This window comes from Alligator sinensis, unplaced genomic scaffold (assembly GCF_000455745.1).
Source record: "Alligator sinensis unplaced genomic scaffold, ASM45574v1 scaffold406_1, whole genome shotgun sequence".
Taxonomy (NCBI): domain Eukaryota; kingdom Metazoa; phylum Chordata; order Crocodylia; family Alligatoridae; genus Alligator; species Alligator sinensis.
In genome coordinates this window covers 1,058,373-1,075,017 of record NW_005842181.1, presented here as the reverse complement: position 1 = coordinate 1,075,017, position 16,645 = coordinate 1,058,373, and the positions used below count along the sequence as shown (strand labels likewise).

The 16,645-nt window shown below is 41.6% G+C and overlaps 1 protein-coding gene across 6 annotated transcripts in view; it reads right to left on the bottom strand.

The window, feature by feature from the left end:
* STARD13 (StAR related lipid transfer domain containing 13) overlaps positions 1-16,645 on the bottom strand; it is a 499,481-nt gene that overhangs the window by 93,375 nt on the left and 389,461 nt on the right. Inside the window, exon 1 of one of the 6 annotated variants that reach the window (XM_025207092.1) lies at positions 14,803-14,906. The exons of the other annotated variants lie outside the window; for them this stretch is intronic. The gene's annotated coding sequence lies outside the window, so the exon portion shown is untranslated. Of the gene's footprint in view, positions 1-14,802; positions 14,907-16,645 lie in introns of those variants that run through there. 6 annotated transcript variants of the gene reach the window in all.

Below are 16,645 nucleotides of genomic sequence, written 5' to 3'. Positions count from 1 at the left end.
ACCGAGCCCTGCGGGACCCCACTGCCCACACCCTTCCAGGTCGATACCGACCCATCCACTACGACTCTCTGGGTGCGACCCTCTAGCCAATTCGCCACCCACCGGACTGTGTAGTCATCCAAGTCACAGCCTCTTAACTTGTTCACCAGTATGGGGTGGGATACCGTATTGAAGGCCTTCCTGAAGTCTAAGTATACGACATCCACCCCTCCTCCTGTGTCCAGGCATTTCGTAACCTGGTCATAAAAAGAGACTAGATTGGTCAGGCACAATCTGCCTCCTACGAACCCGTGCTGGTTTCCCCTCAGCATAATTTGTCCTGCCGGGCTCTCGCATATGTGAGCCTTGATAATTTTTTCAAAGACTTTGCCAAGGATGGAGGTGAGACTGACTGGCCTATAGTTGCCCGCGTGCTCCTTCCTCCCCTTCTTGAAAATGGGGACCACATTAGCCCTTTTCCAGTCCTCTGGGACTTGGCCATTTTCTGTGTTTTGTTTACGGCCTACATTTTCAAAAGCGTCCCTGGAGGGGGTTATCAAGTTTCTCAATCTTTATTTTTCAGGGCACACCTGCCCCTCAGGCAACAGTGTAAGACATAAATCAAGTCCATACACAAAGATAAAATTGTTACCTGAAGCCCTCAGTCTTTCCCAGACCCTGGAGAGATTACCCTTGCTTGGTGTTGCAGCTGCAAGCCTGGTAACTCTCCCTCCCTTTGTCTCTCTCAGTTCTCCCTTCTCTGTCCAAGCCTGGGGTCTTTTCTCAGACCCTGAGAGGGGTTCTTCAGTCCACTGCTGCTTCTAGTCTTGCAGCCTTCTCTCTCACAGTAGGGTCTTTTCCCAAACCCCGAGAGGGACACTCCAGCTCTGCGGTACAGCCTCTTGCCTCAGAGCCTCTCTCTCTCTTCCTAGCTTTCTCATTATAATGAATAGTTAACTCACCACCTACTCCTCTCTAGGCCCTCCCCCCCGCCCCGAGTCTTTTAACTTCTTTTGGCCATCCAGTTATTCTCAGCAGCTTGCCCAGTCATCCTGGCAGGCCTGAAATCACTGTGTCAATGCCTGCAGCTAGGCTGTAGCTCCTCAGACATGCAGCCACCTACAATTCCCTGATGAATGACTCAGTTTTTGTATGTCCTTGAGATGATTAAGACCTAACTTTCCAGGGTTTAGAGAGTCTTCAGTTCTATGGAGTTAAATTTGAGTTGTTGGTAATCAGTACCTATGAAAACCAGAACCCCTAAAAAGTACAGTGCTTTAATCATGTGTGCAAGTACAACTTGCAATAGGGCTAACTGCCACATGTGGCCCATAAGAGGTTAATTTGCAGACCCCAGGCACTCCTCTCATTGTTCTGGCTGTTGCTGCACCCAGGGCCTCCAGGCACCAAGCAGGTAGTGCTGAGATGGTGGGGAGGGTGTCCACACGCTACAGCAGTTGTTGGGAAAGCCACCTGTCTGCTGTGCCAGGGAGCTTGCAACCACACATCTGAAGGGGAACCAGTGATGCTAAACTGTTGTTGCACTGAGGGTTCTACAGCCCCTCACTGCCCCCTCCCCCCGGCAAAATTTTGAAGAGCTAATTTCAGAAAGAGAGCCTGGAAACCCAGCTGAGCTATAAGGGCAGATCCAAAGAGGATGCAGTGGAGTAGGAGCCTCTGGGGACTTCTTTAAAATCCCCAAAGCAGATGAGAATCCTCCTTCCCTAGCCCTCTATGCTTTGAGACCTGTCCCCTCCCCTCTGTTTCCCCCTTCTTCCTCCTGCCCCTGCTGCTTTCCATGCTATCTCTGCCCACTCTAGTCAGGCTGTGGAAGATCTGGACTTATCTCAGACAGAGACAAGGGCAGCATCAGAGGCAATGGGGAAGGGGGTTCCCCCTCCCTGTGCCTGCTGCCTGGGGGACCAGGCAAAGCGGAGGAACCCATTCACTCACCCATCGCCACTGTGGCACTGCAAACTGAGCCCAGCCCCTATGCAGGCCAGCTGGAGATGGCAGAAGCAACTCTGAAGCTTCCCCCAGCCCCTGGCATAGCAGAGAAAGTAGCAGATGGGAAAGGAGGGGACAGGGTTGGGAAAAGATGTGACTTGAACTGGGGAGAGGAAGTGGAGCAGGAACTGTTACCTGGTTTCAGAACTTTAAAGAGTTCCCAGAGGCTCCCCCTGTCTGGTCTGTCCACACCTCCCCTTGCCAAATCTTGGATCTGCTTCTGTCCATGGAAGACCTACAGCACTACCTGTCCCCCCTATATCGGTTAATGGAGACCAGAAAGAAACCAGATCAAAAGTACAAGGCAACCACTTAAGCAAAGTTATCACAGAGATTGTGAGGTATGGGGAGAATTCTTATTATTGACAGCAGTAGCTAGAAGCTTCATTTGAGACCAGGACTCTGTATAGCACTGATTACAGTGAACACATAGTGAAATTAGTCTGTGCTCTTGAATATTTATAGTCTTAACTGACTAGACAAAAGATGGATAGGAGAGGCAACTGAAGCTAACATATGGCCACACAGCGAAGAGAGGAAGAGAACACGGGTCTCCTGAGTCCCCAACAGTTCCCTATTCACAAGAACATACTTCCTCTCTAATATAATCCTAACTTTTTAATTTAGGCAACTTTTCAAACAATTACCACAATAATGCAAATTAAAACAGGCCTGACCTTCATTTGGGATAAATTAGTGTACCTGCACTGAATCTGAGGATATGGTCTTGTAAATCCACATAAAACCTGCAGGAACCTTGCAGAAAAATGAAGATCTATACTACGCAGGACTCTGTTGCTAGGAAATCCTAGCGGGACATATTTTAAGCCAAAAGATTTAAAACAGGATTTATGTTATGGTCTTCGATGTAGCCTGGTAAACTGTCTCTAAAACCCACGGTCTTGGGAACAGTTTCTTTGTCCTTGCCTACCATCAATCATAGTCTCTCTTTTTTCCTCAAAGCTATCCACAAAAACAAAACAGAATAAAAACAGAAACCAAGCATTTCTCAAAAGCAGAGAAGAATTTCATCTTTAAGACATACCGTAGAAAGAATGGGAGTTTTCTCTGACTGTATACCACTTGTAATTTAGCTGAAGATAAATATTCAAATAAACAACCAATGGGATATTTAATTGCCAGGAACTATTTTATTAAAGGAAAGTACTATAGATTTTCAGACTTGTTTTTCTGCTTTGTGTTGACAACCACTTTCAATCAAGTACACACTTGCATGCCTGTAAACAAAATCATTGGAATAATTTGTAAAATGTCAAGATTATACAAATTTATGATTTTTAGTTTCCAATCCCTCTACCACTTTTAGAATGAAATAGAAATACTGAATTTATTATTTTAAAAATGAAATCTTGGCTGAAATATTATTTTTACATTTGTGTGAACCTTTCACAACCAATTCTGTGCTTTTTACCACACTGTTCCTTATTTATGGAACATGCTACATGAAGTAATCTGTAAGGTCAAACTTTCCTTTCATTCCTTTCTGTTTTGGTGTCCAGGGCCCCTAACACATTACAGTTAAGATGTGATTAACTGGTTAATCATGTCCTTAGTCACCTGGCTACACATTCATTCAATTAATGGAGGGATAAAATGAGGAATAGCTAATAACTGTGTTGCTGGTTCCTATAGTGCCTTTAATTGAACATGTGGTCAGTGCTCCCAGCCTTCAGGTCACGCTGCAGAGCACAGGGCTCTCAGTCATGGGGGCACATGGTGCCTCCTCCTCTCCCCAAGTTAGGAGACCCATCAGTGATTGGAGCTGTCAGCCATGGGGGTAGTGGCATGCTGCACTCTGGAAGCTGGGAGCTCTGGCAATTCGCTCAGCCCCGTCTTCCTTCTGAGAGCTGTCTCACACACCTGTATTTTTTATATAAGAAAATGAAAGCTGGTCAAGTCTCTATAGCACTAACCCAATGGGGCCCTTATCTAGTTTGGGCCTTTGGACACGACTGGGATAGAATGAGACTAGCAATTAAAGCAGATTTTTGGGATTTAGTTCACCAGGGCTCAATGCTCAGCCCAGACACCATTCTTTTGTGATTTTAGAGCAAAGCAAAAGTTTTCTGCACCTCACTTTCTCTTCTGTAAAATGAGTATTGTAGCAAAAGCTACTTCAATACAGCATGCTAAGGCAAAAAACAAAGGTTGAAGTCCTTGGATGAAAGGCACTATATACAATACAGAAAGTCCAATTTTAATAAATTGATAAACCTGTTGAAAGTCTATGGGTTAAGGTCAGAGGGGACAGCAACAAGGGTGATGTCATGGTAGGTGTCTGCTATAGATCTAGGATGGCCATCATAGAGGACATTCTGGTTATCTGCTACTCTGTCCTCTATTGATACGAAACCCGATGCCTTTATGTCCTCTTCAAGAGAAAAGGGTCATAAAGGTGTTGGGTTTTGAATCAACAGAGGACAGAGGACAACCAGACTGCCCTCTATGATGACCACCCTAGATAGTCCACCAGACCAGGAGGATGAGGTAGATGAGGCTTTCCTCAGACAACTAGCAGAAATTTCCAGATAAAAGACCCTGGTTTTCTTGGAGTTTGGGTTGTAGCCATGTTGGTCTAAGGACATAGGCAGACAAGGTTCCTTGGGTGAATTTGATATCTTTTATTAGACCAACCCAAATGGTTGGAGACTAGTTATTAAGCAAGCTTTCGGGTTCAAAAACCCTTCGTCAGGCTAAGGAAGCTTCAGCAGTTGGTGTGTGCTCTTCACCCGAAAGCTAGCTTAATAACTAGTCTCCAACCATTTGGGTTGGTCTAATAAAAGATATCAAATTCACCCAAGGAACCTTGTCTGGTTTTCTTGGGAAACTTCAATCACCCTGACATATGCTAGGAGGGCATTACAGCATTACACAGGCAATCTAACAAGTTTTTGGAGAATGTTGGAGACAACTTCCTGGTGCAAGTGTTGGAGAGACCAACTAGGGCCAGCGTTCTTCTTGACCTGCTGTTCACAAACAGGGAAGAACTGGTAGGGAATACAGAAGTGCATGGCAATTTGGGCAGCAGTGACCACAAGATGATCGATTTTGTCAGGATCCCAAACGGAAGAAAGAAAAGCAGCAGAGTAAGGGCCCTGAATTTCAAAAAAGCAGACTTTGACTCCCTCAGGGAACTGATGGGCAGGATCCCTTGGAGGGCCAGTCTGAGGAAGAAAGGAGGCCAGGAGAGCTGGTTGTGTTTTAAAGAAAGCTTACTGAGGGCACAGGAACAAACTAACCCGATGTGCAGGAAGAATAACAAATATGACAGGCAACCAGTTTAGTTTATCAGAGAACTTACAAGAAGTGGAAGCTTGGACAGATGACTAGGGAGGAGTATAGGAATACTGCTTGGGCATGCAGGGATGAAATCAGGATTGAAATCAGGCTGAAGTGCAAATGGAGTTCCAGCTAGCAAGAGATGTAAAGGGTAACAAGAAAGGTTTCTACAACTATGTTAGCAACAAGAAAGTGTGGGTCCCTTACTGAATGTGGGAGGCAACCTAGTGACAGATGATGAAAAAAGGCTGAAGTATTCAATGATTTTTTTACCTCAGTCTTCACAGGCAAGGTCAGCTTCCAGACTACTGCACCAGGCAGCACAGTCTGGGGAGAAGGTGAACAGCCCTCAGTGGTGAAAGCACAGGTTAGGGACTATTGAGAAAAGATGGACGTGTACAAGTCCATGGGGCCAGATGCAATGCATCTGAGGGTGTTGGCTGATGTGATTGCAAAGCTGCTGGCCATTATATTTAAACTCATGGCAACTAGGGGAAGTCCCAGATGATTGGAAAAGGGCAAATACAGTGATAAGAAAGCTGCATTCAGAAGTCACTTTAATTAAAACACCCACAGTGTCTTGTGTATTCCATGCTTCGTGCTTCAAAATGGCAGTGGGGGCACTTTAACTAAAACTTGTTCGACAAGCTTTAGTTAAAGTGCCCCTGCTGCCAGTTTGAAATGCGGGGATGCAGAATACATATGACTGTATACATATGACAGTGAAGCTGCTGGTACATATGAATACATATGAAACTGAATGCTCTAACATACTTGATTAATCGAGTCTGGTCTGATTTGCTCTAATTAAAGCAAGTTGGAGCAGGTGTCCTATACATGTACAGGTGCCCATACATGCTACATGTTGGGCTTTCTGTTGGTTTCCTAAATTACCACAAAGAACAACTCCAGAAAGACTCAGCAAAAACATCATTTTACTGTCTCTGTGTTTACTGTTATACGATGAACAATTTTTTTTGTTCATAGTATCACAAAAATGAAAATGCTTCCCTAAAAGAATGAACAGGTAAGGTGCTACAACTCTAAAGCTAAATACATATTTTACTAATCAATAAGAAATAGTTACCATGGTAGCTCTGACATCACACAGTTAAATACAGAAGTCTTATATAAACACACATACATACCAATATGTTATGTCAACTTTTGCAATCTAGAAATGACTTGATGGAAACACACATTTTCGCAGGCTTGAGAGAGGCTTGTGTAAGAGGTTTTTATGATAGCTCAGACAAGTTGTATTTTGTTCAGTTGCTTTTGTTTTTGTTCTTTTCTTATTGGAAATGAACAAATGTTAGGAAATAATTGCTTCCAAAAAAAATTAACACCTTCTATTAAAGTGACTTCAAACAGTGGACAGTTGGGAAAAACCGTTATGAAAGTACAAAATTCAAATACAGTTAGGATTAGAAAGTTTGTGGTTTTGTATCCTATTACAAATATCTTCGTGGACAAATTCTGTTCTGATTTCACTGCTGTAAATAAGAGAGAATTTGGTCCATGTTACACGTATTCTCAATATTATTTTCTTCTAATTGAAGGGTAAATTCTGTTCTTCTTCTTCACATATTAAATCTTATCCCTGAGAAACCCCCCTGTAAATAAATCCACTGATTTCAGAGCAATATCAGGGGGATTTAAAGGTAACAGGATCTGGTCTTTCTTATCAGTAAACTTGAGTCTGATTTGGTGCATCTACACATGCTATTAATGCACAGCAATAAACTCTGGCACATATTGTACCGGTTTATTGTTCCAGGTGCTGCATTTACACGTGTGCCTGACACCACAGCACATTAAGCTGGGTGGGAGCAGTCACAGCTGGCAAGGCGCCCCAGGGGTCCGCCTGCCAACCCAAGGCTGCTCTGACCTGGCTTAATGTGCTGAGGAGGGGCTGGTTAGGGCATGAGAGTGCTCTAGTGAAGGGCTAACTGTTAGACAGCCCTGCACTGAAGCACCCTCATGCCCCAGCCAGTCCCATCAGTGTCTACACATGTGTTACTGCTCAGTAGGAAAACCCCATTGTAAGATAGTACTTGTAAACACAAATACTAACCTACAGCAGAGTTTGTTTACTCCATCCTGTAGTACTGCGTATGTAGACACTGAGACGTTCACTGTGGAGCTATTTAGGCAACTCCACAGTAAACATCTCACATAGATATGCCCCTTTAGAATCATTTGCAAAAAATATTTCACATTTCACTATCCAAATCCTTAGGTGGAAGTGAAGATTTCTGATATAGACAAAGCCTCAACTGAAGTCCAGGTCTTCCAGCAATATAAACTATAGGGATGCTCAAAATTCCTTGTCCTCTTTAGCAAACAACTATGGAGAATATTTTTTACACTTGGGATACCACCTCTTGGCTCATTAAATTACTCAAGTTCACCCAACTAAAGCCCAGTCCATCTGCTCACACACCTGGGGCTGAGAGATATTTTTCTAACTTTGATACCACAGCAACTTGTCTGGTAGAATTAAGAGAGCGCTATCGCTGTCTGGTGAACTTGAGTCAAGAAGCTAAGATGAATAATATAAATGGTACTGGTGTTTCTACCACTATGTCAAAGAGTTTGTCAGTATTTCAGTTTCAAGGACTCCATATTTAAGGTGGGATTTTTTTTTAAATGGTGATTTTTCTTGCACAGATTTTTAAATAAACCAGTTCAGTTCTTTTAGGCCATAATCCAAAACCAAATGAAAAAAATCTCCTTGCCCTCTCTGGAACTTGAACTGGTCCCTTCATTTTCCGAAAGGCAACCCCCCCCCAAATAGATTCAATTGATTTTGGTGTTGTTTGGCTGTATGTTTTCTAATGGCTGTGATTTCTGTAATGTTTCACTTAAGATATGAAGTAAGAGTTCTAAATATGCAGATCAAACAAAATAGCGTCTTTACTCTTCAATGAAAAGGTTGGCTACACTGTCTAATTACTGTTAGCCACTTAGGCCAAGTACAGATATTACACTTTTACTGGTATAAGTAACTGGTCTATACCTGTAACAGAATTAGTATGTTATTATGTGTCTATATTCTGAACTCAATACCTTAGAATGTTAGTAAAGAGAAACATTGTAACTTCCATATCAGTTTTGTCACTTTCATTCCTTGGCCAAGAAAAGCATATTCCTATAAACACACTTAATGGGGAACAGAATTCTAGGCTTCGGAAACCATGAAGAGGTTCAGATAGGGATTCAACTGTTGCTGGAGGTGTGATGACTGAGCTGTAGCTAGGAGGTTCGCAGCATCAGCCACTGGCTAAGACGGCTAACAGAAGAGGTGATGAGACACAGCTGGAGCACTGGTACCTTTGAAGACCTCCCATGAGATAATAATTTTGTCAGTTTTAAAGACCAGGTCAACTAGACAAAAGTCAGTTCAGTCTTCATGGGCGCTGTCGGGATATCACAGGATGTGGACACAGGGCCCTGCATCCCGATGACATCCACTTGCCTTGCTTGTACCAGGGTGGGTGTCAGTCAGCAAAATTGGGTCAGAATACTTCTCCCCTATTTTTCCTGCCACGACTTTGATGATTTGATTAAATTTTGGGAGGATGGTGGTTTCCCTGAACCAAAGCCAATGCCACCTATTCAGATGGAAGATGCGGCCAGATAAAAAAAAAGGAAAAGAAAAATAAAGAAAACTAAAAAATCCTGATAGTGTCTTCTCTCCCTCCTTCTCTCTTCCCATAGTTTGGGATCTCTGGGGCTTCTCTCTTTCCCCATTTACCTTCTGGGGCTCTCAATCATGACTCCAGCAATGCAGTGATTTTTTTTTTTTCTTCTGCTCCCTGCTAATTGCTACCCCACCAGCTTAATTGAGCACCAGCCACAATCAATTAATGCAGAGCAGGGATTTCCTCTCTCTTTTTTTTTTTTTTTTTTTCCTCTGAGCTCCTCCGAGCTCTGAAGACCCAATAGGTCTGTTGCCCCATTCCCGGGGACTTCAGACCTGGCCAGCAGGTGGGGCTTTTTCCCTCACTGCCAACCCCTCTTCCTCTCTTTTACTACTTTCTTTCTCGCTGGTGCCTGGGGCTGGAAATGGCTCCCGGTGGTGTAATTAAACCAATTTGGTTCACCTGATGGGCTGATAAGGCTCCACTGGAGTGGATCGGGAGATCCCTCCAGAGCACAGCTGGGCTGCAACAGCCGAAAGGATCTCTTCGGTTGGGGCCCTCCTTGAAGCAGGTACCCCCGACCTTTCTACAGGCATGTCTACATGATGTTGCTATGGCACCATGCTTTAGTACTTCCTTTTCAAAATACTAAAGCACAGTACAGTAACCACCCATACTGCTCCATGCATGTGGCACACTGTTAGGTTTTGCCGTTATTTCACCACAGCAGCATGCTAAAACAGAGGACAGTGCCACTACAGCGAAGTAGCTGCCAATCATGTGTAGACTCATGCGATTGCTATGTTGCCGTACTGCACTGTATGGCAATGTAGCGTGTTGCTATGGTGACATAGGATGACGTGTAGACGCACTCCATGTTATTTATTTTTAGGCCTTTCTGCCAAGACAGCCAGTGAGGGTGCTAGTTGAGTATAAAGTGCAAATGTATTTTTATTAAGTCCAAAGGATATTTTCACCTACAATATCAGTATTTTTTTTTAAAGTAGGGAAATTAAAACATAGCAGCATTAATTATTTGATTTAAACACACAAATGCTAGAAGGCTACCAACCTTGGTCCACCTGTGTTTGGGCCTCCATGTAAAGATGTTCTTTAGTGTGTAATCATAACTTGTTTAAATGTGTTCATTGGATAGAAAATGAACCTTAAGTCTAACCCTCCTAACTTTTACCTGCTTATTATTATTTTAAATTTTTGTTTGATTAATAAAAGCAATGCGGTAACCAAAAAAAAATTGCTTGGGTGGCCTGAACATTATATCAATACACTTTTTATGAAGTGACCTTACACTTGAGGTTAAAAAAAAAAATCATGTGTTATCACTGGGTTTGGTTTGGAATCTTGCTCATTAAGCTTATAATTATATTACAAGCAAAGACTTTTAGTCTTTTACATAATTTTCTGCTAACAAAGCAAGCAATCATCAACCCAATGAAATTAAATCAGTATATTTGATAGACTGTGGGAACTTTACCAGAGGTTTCGAAGGGTCACAATTAATTGTCCTTTTCATGGAATAGAAGAAATTCTTGGAAAGACACAAAAATACAACTATCATATTTATGCACATAGTTATAAAAAAAAAAAAAAGGAAGAAAAATGTAAGGACTTTGCTGTTCTTACATCTTTCATACACTGTGATTCAACTGGAGGTGATATGTGATTCTGAAGTTTACATAATCGCCTAGGCAGTCATTTTTTTTTTTTTACAAGTACATTAAAGCTTTCTGTTTTAAACAATTCCTTTTTTTTAAACAATTTTTGCCTTCATCTGATGAGAAAACAGGAGAAAGCTGTATTTCTTATGACTTGACATATAACTGTAGCACTCTACATCATGAAATATAAAAGGAAGAAGTTTAGATCAAGTGATAATGTTCTGCCTATGTAAAACATATTCCAAGACATTTCACTTGTAAAATGCAGCCCACTTGCAGACTGGTAAAAGAATACTTTTTATTTTGGTGAGAGGGATGGACGGAGAAGGGGGAAGGGTACCTGGACCTCTTGCTCAGTAGACAAACCCTTAAAGAAGGGGCATCTAGGTAACTGATTAGATTTTAAGAAGATTTGATTTCTTGATAGCATCTGCTGCATTTCATTTACCTCACTAGGTTACGATAAACTTGGGACTACCTAAATTACAAAAAATAAACAAATCAAAAAAAACCTTTCAGACATTTAAGAAGTTGAAGGGACAGATCATTAGCCTTGATGAATGTCCAAAGGCGCACCAAAATGGAACTAAATGGTCAGATGGATATTTTCCTGGCTGAGGCCAATACTTAGTTTGTGTAGAGCTAATTTAGCTAAACCTTTTTTTTTTTTTTAGGGGGCATGTTGAAGGCAGGTGGGAATGCATCCTGAATTTACTGTTCTGGTAATCCCCAGCCAATGTAGCAGTCTCATGAATCATTCTGAGGTGTTGATCCCTAGACCTGGAATAAATGTGGTCCTTATTTTCAAGAAGGGGAGGAAGGAGGACCCGAGTAATTATAGGTGAGCCAGCCTCACCTTCATCCTTGGAAAGATCTTTGAAAAGATTATGAAGGATCATATTTGTGGGAGTCCAGCAGGAAAAATAATACAGCAGGGAAACCAGCATGGATTCATAGCAGGTAGATCATACCTGACCAATCTGGTTTCTTTTTACGACAGGGTCACTAAATGCTTAGACGCAGGATTAGAGGTGGATGTCATTTTCTTGGACTTTAGCAAGGTCATCGATATGGTATCTCATCCTATTCTCATAAATAAATTAAGAGGCTGTGACATAGTTGTTTACATGCTCTGGTGGGTGGCAAATTGGCTTAGTGGTCACACCCAGAGAGTGGTAGTAGATAGGTTGGTATCAACCTGGAAGAATGTGGGTAGTGGGGTCCCACAGGGTTTGGTCCTTGGACCTGTACTCAGTTTCTTCATCAGGGACTTGGATATGGGCGTGAAGTGTACTTTGTTCAAGTTTGCAGATGATACTAAATTGTGGGGTAAAGTGCACACTCCGGAGGGTAGGGAACAATTGCAGGCAGACCTGGACAGGTTAGAAAAGTGGGCGGTATACAATAGGATGCAGTACAACAAGGACAAGTGCAGAGTGCTGCACCTAGTGTGCAAAAATGTCTAGCACACCTACTGGCTGGGAAGTGACCCAGCAGCACAGAAGCAGAAAGGGATCTTGGAGTCATAGTGGACTCCAAAATGAACATGAGTCATCAGTGTGATGGACTTCCATTTGTTATATCAACATTTAGCTTGTAGGTGCCTGATAAATTTACACAGTCATCTGTTCCCTTCTGGCTGCTGGGAGAGACTAGGAATTTCTCTGCCCTCCTCTGCATAACCCAGAGCCTCCTCAATGTTTTAGTATGTGCATGTGTGTGTACATACAGATATATTACTTTGCCTTTCCTCTAGATTCCTGTTCTGTTAGTTGGCCCTTGCCAGTTGTATTGTTGCTGTTGGCCTAGGACTTTGTGGTGAGACTAACAGATATAAAACAAAATGTCACTGGTATTTAAAAATTCTAATTTTGTTTTGCAGTATTTATAATCTTTACACAAAGGTGTGTTCCATTTGATACATAATACATGTACTGCACAGCTCCTGTTCTTGCTTTACCATTTTAAAATGCTTACATATGGTCCTTGCAACATGGGAGCAAGTGTCTATAGATGTGATTGATATACCACAAGCAGGAGCAGTAAACGAGGGAATGTCATAATGAGAGGACTGATTTGAATGCAAACAACCCCTGACAGGTGGACAAACAGCAAAAATGACATTTAGATGAGGAAAAGAAACTATGATATGACAAATCCCAGTTGTCTGTAATATGCTTTGCAAGCGTTATATCCAAGTTTATATTAGAGACACATCGGGGACTGTAGCTTTTGTAACAACAAACATAAAAATAGGCTTATACTGTCATCTCGGTGCCCAGGATTATATGATTAGGTCCACAGTATGATACAGCTATTTAAGAAATCCTTGTGTATTGATGATAAACTTTACTCCATGAATAGAAAATCTGAGTGCTTATCTCAAAATGTTTCACACTTACGGTACTTCTCTAAACAACTCTGCAGACTTCATGCTAGCACACTAGACACTGTAGAATTGTATCTATTTTCATTTCTTTCCTTTCTTCCAGGGAATAATTGCAGACAATTTGCAAAACATCCCATGCAGAGTAAGAGAGGCTAACCTCATGAGGGAGACAGTAAACAGAACACGGAACTTTGAGGCTTAGTGGCCATGTCTACATGAGACATTACTGCACAGTGGTTACTGCACATTTATTTAGTATTTATTTATATCTGAATTACTGTGCAGTAGTGCTGGAAAATGCCTTTTTGCAACACTAATGTGCAGTAGCCTAATGCTACTGTGCAGTAGGGTCATATCATGGTTTTTGTCATGCAATACTACTGCACAGTAGTATCAGGCTACTGCACAGTCAGCATCTCATGCAGACAGGCTCAATGAGAACCAAAAATAAGAGGAGACACACCAAAATATGATATTGCATTAAAAAATCCGTAAAAAGATCCATATGTTTGTCATGGATAGTATGATCTCATTTCAAAGTGCCAAAAATCTAACCAGAACAGGATGGAAGAGTAATGTAGAGGATTCACTTTTTTCCCAGTTGTCCTTGTCGTCAGTCACTATGCCCCTTCCCCCTAAGTAAATGAAATCAATCAGTAGGGATTTCTGTAAAATATATAAAACAGTCATCTTCCAGACTCTACCAGAAGATAAATGATTCCAGACATTGGACCACAGCCATTTTCCCACACATGCTACAGAGTTTTGTCATCCATATTGGGGTATAGTGGTGAGTGGGCTTTTTTTTTTTAATCTGCAGTCTATGCTTCCACTTCTGGCATGGAGTAGACAGTACATTAGAATGAATTAGAATGAGTCATTTTTCTGTATAAGTTGTAAAAGAATTGTTTTACTCCCCCAGAAAAGTCTTCTGGGGTCTTTTATAGAACTTTCATACACATCTGCTATTCCTAATATAATCTTATCATTTCAAATTGGAGCCTGAGTCTTTTGGAATTAAGCAAATCACACCAAGTACGAGACACTGAACTGAAGGATAAACAGTGCAAGTCTTATTTGAAAGCTTGTTAAGCTGAAAGAATCTCTTATGCAGTGCTTCATAGGAGGGATAGATAATCTCAGAAATCTGTGATATGCATCACAGTGGGAAGGGTTTTTAAAAATAGTTTTCAATTTATTCTTAAGCAAATCTTTCTCATTCTCTAAAACATATTTTGTAAATCACTTTTAAGCTTTCTTCTATTTCACGAAACTATAGTAGGATATTCTATCCTCAGTTAAATAACAGGTAATTTTATTGAATTCCATGAACTTACTCCTGATTAAATATGAGTGAAGAGATCAGAATTTACTTCAAGGTGTTTATATGCTCCAGTTAGTCGTTATTCATCTGGATGGTAATCCCCTCTTACTCCTCCCAGTAGCAGTATTTTTGCTTTCCCTTTTTCATTTCATATCAGGAGCAAACAAGTTTTTCAAAATATACTTTTCAGAAAGAAAACCAAATCTTGACCACTACAGGAGATAAGTAATTAAACAAAACCACCCATCTGCTGTGGGAGGGGGAACTAACATTTTTAAAGGTTTGTTTCCACTTTTTAAGAGCAGCTTATTTAACATTTTATAATAATTACAAACTTTAACATAAAATTATTCTACAAAAACACACATTTGTTTCCAAAGCTGAACACTCTTCAAAACAGAATTAGTTACTGTACTAAACATGACTACTACAGTATGTAAACTTACTGTTTACAAATATCTTTGGACTTCACTGTACCTTTGAACCAAAATCAGTTTCTTCTTTACTTCATTTTCTGGTTTCTTGAAACCTGCTTCACAGCCTGACAGATGGCTCCTCTGTCACTAAGTGCAGCTTCTTCCTTTTTATCCTTGCAAGCTAATATTTCCATAATACTTAGCTGTTGCCTGTAGGGCTGTGCTCTACATCATTTCTAGTCTGATCAATGCTCTGCCTAGTTTTAGGTTGGTTTCTAGTCCCGCCTCCTGCTCTTGAAGAAATGAAAACACAGCTGGATTTTCTGTAAATCATTCCTTTTAATTGTGGCTGTGTAACTATGGCAAATACTACAGCAAAGACCTGCATCTTGATCTCAAACTTGGAAAACTATTCTTCATCTTAATAATATGCACATGAAAGTTGATCTTGTATTAAAGTCCCTAATACAGAAAAATTGTGGCCAGGTAATTATGACCTTCAGGGTTTGGGATCTGATTAATGTAACACAACACTCTTGCCTGTTCCAGTGGGAGGAGACAGCATAAGGTACTGCATCACTGAACTGTTGTATACAATCTGCTCAGAATCAGAATGCCATTCTTAAAAAGACACATTTACACCCCTAATGCAAAGTAATCTGACAGGCATTATATTAGATTGGTGCTTATTCCCTGCCCCTAACAAGTCAGATTAAACAAGAGAGCATATTTCATATGATAGAAGTCTCTTATTCTAAGGAACACTTATCATTATATTCATTATATCAACCCATAGTTAATGCAGGTAAGAGCTTTATTCATTTTTTTTTTTTTTTTCATACAGCACTGACCACACTACCAGTGCTTAATAAACATCAGAGTACAGAAGCAGGCTGGTACCACATGTGGAGTTCTATGAGATAGCAACATTAAGAAAAACTCAAAGTAATCTTAGCTTTTAATGATTTAATAGCTGGAAACTGAGGACAGCTAGGACTCTGGGACCAGTCAACTCCTCACAAGCCACTAATAAGCTCTTTGTATGCCTCAATTTGGGAACCAATAAGCCAGGCAAATTTTCAAATACTGACCTTTCAGAAGGCCTATAGTACATTATATATTAAATACTTGCAATATTATGAATTGAAGGCAGCATGATGCCGACAGCACATGGGGGGGCAAGGAGAAAGGGATTTGGTGGTAGGGGTCTCCTACAGACCCCCACACCAAGGGGAAGAAATAGATTCGGGGCTCCTGAGGCAGCTCTCGGAGACCATAAAAGCTAAAGAGGCGGTAGTCATGGGGGACCTAAACTACCCAGACATCTGCTGGGAGACGCAGATGGCAAAGTCCCACTGTTCATACAGGTTTCTAACCTGTGTACAGGACCTCCACCTGACACAGGAGGTACACGGTCCCACTAGGGGGAATGCCTTACTGGATCTGGTATTGGTAATGGGGGATGACATGGTAGGGGACCTACAGATCGGTAGCTATCTGGGGGACAGTGATCACCTAATAATAGAATTCTTCATAAGACGTCGAGTGGGTAAGGTAACTAGTAGGGTGAAAGTGCTAGACTTTAGGAAAGCTGATTTCAATGAACTCAGGCGATTAGTCAAGGACGCACTGAAGAGTAGGAGTTTTGAAGTGATGGGAGCCAAGAAGGGTGGCTGTGCCTTAAGGAAATGATCCTTCGGGCACAAAGGGAGACGATCCCGATGCGAGGAAAAAGAGGGAAAGGGGCCAAGAGGCTTCCTTGGCTGACCAGAGAAATCCAGGGCAGCCTAAGGGCCAAAAGGGGAGCACATAAAAAGTGGAAACAGGGAGAGATCACCAAAGACGAATATACCTCCTCTGCTCGCGCTCGTAGGGAGGCAGTTAGACGGGCCAAAGCTACCATG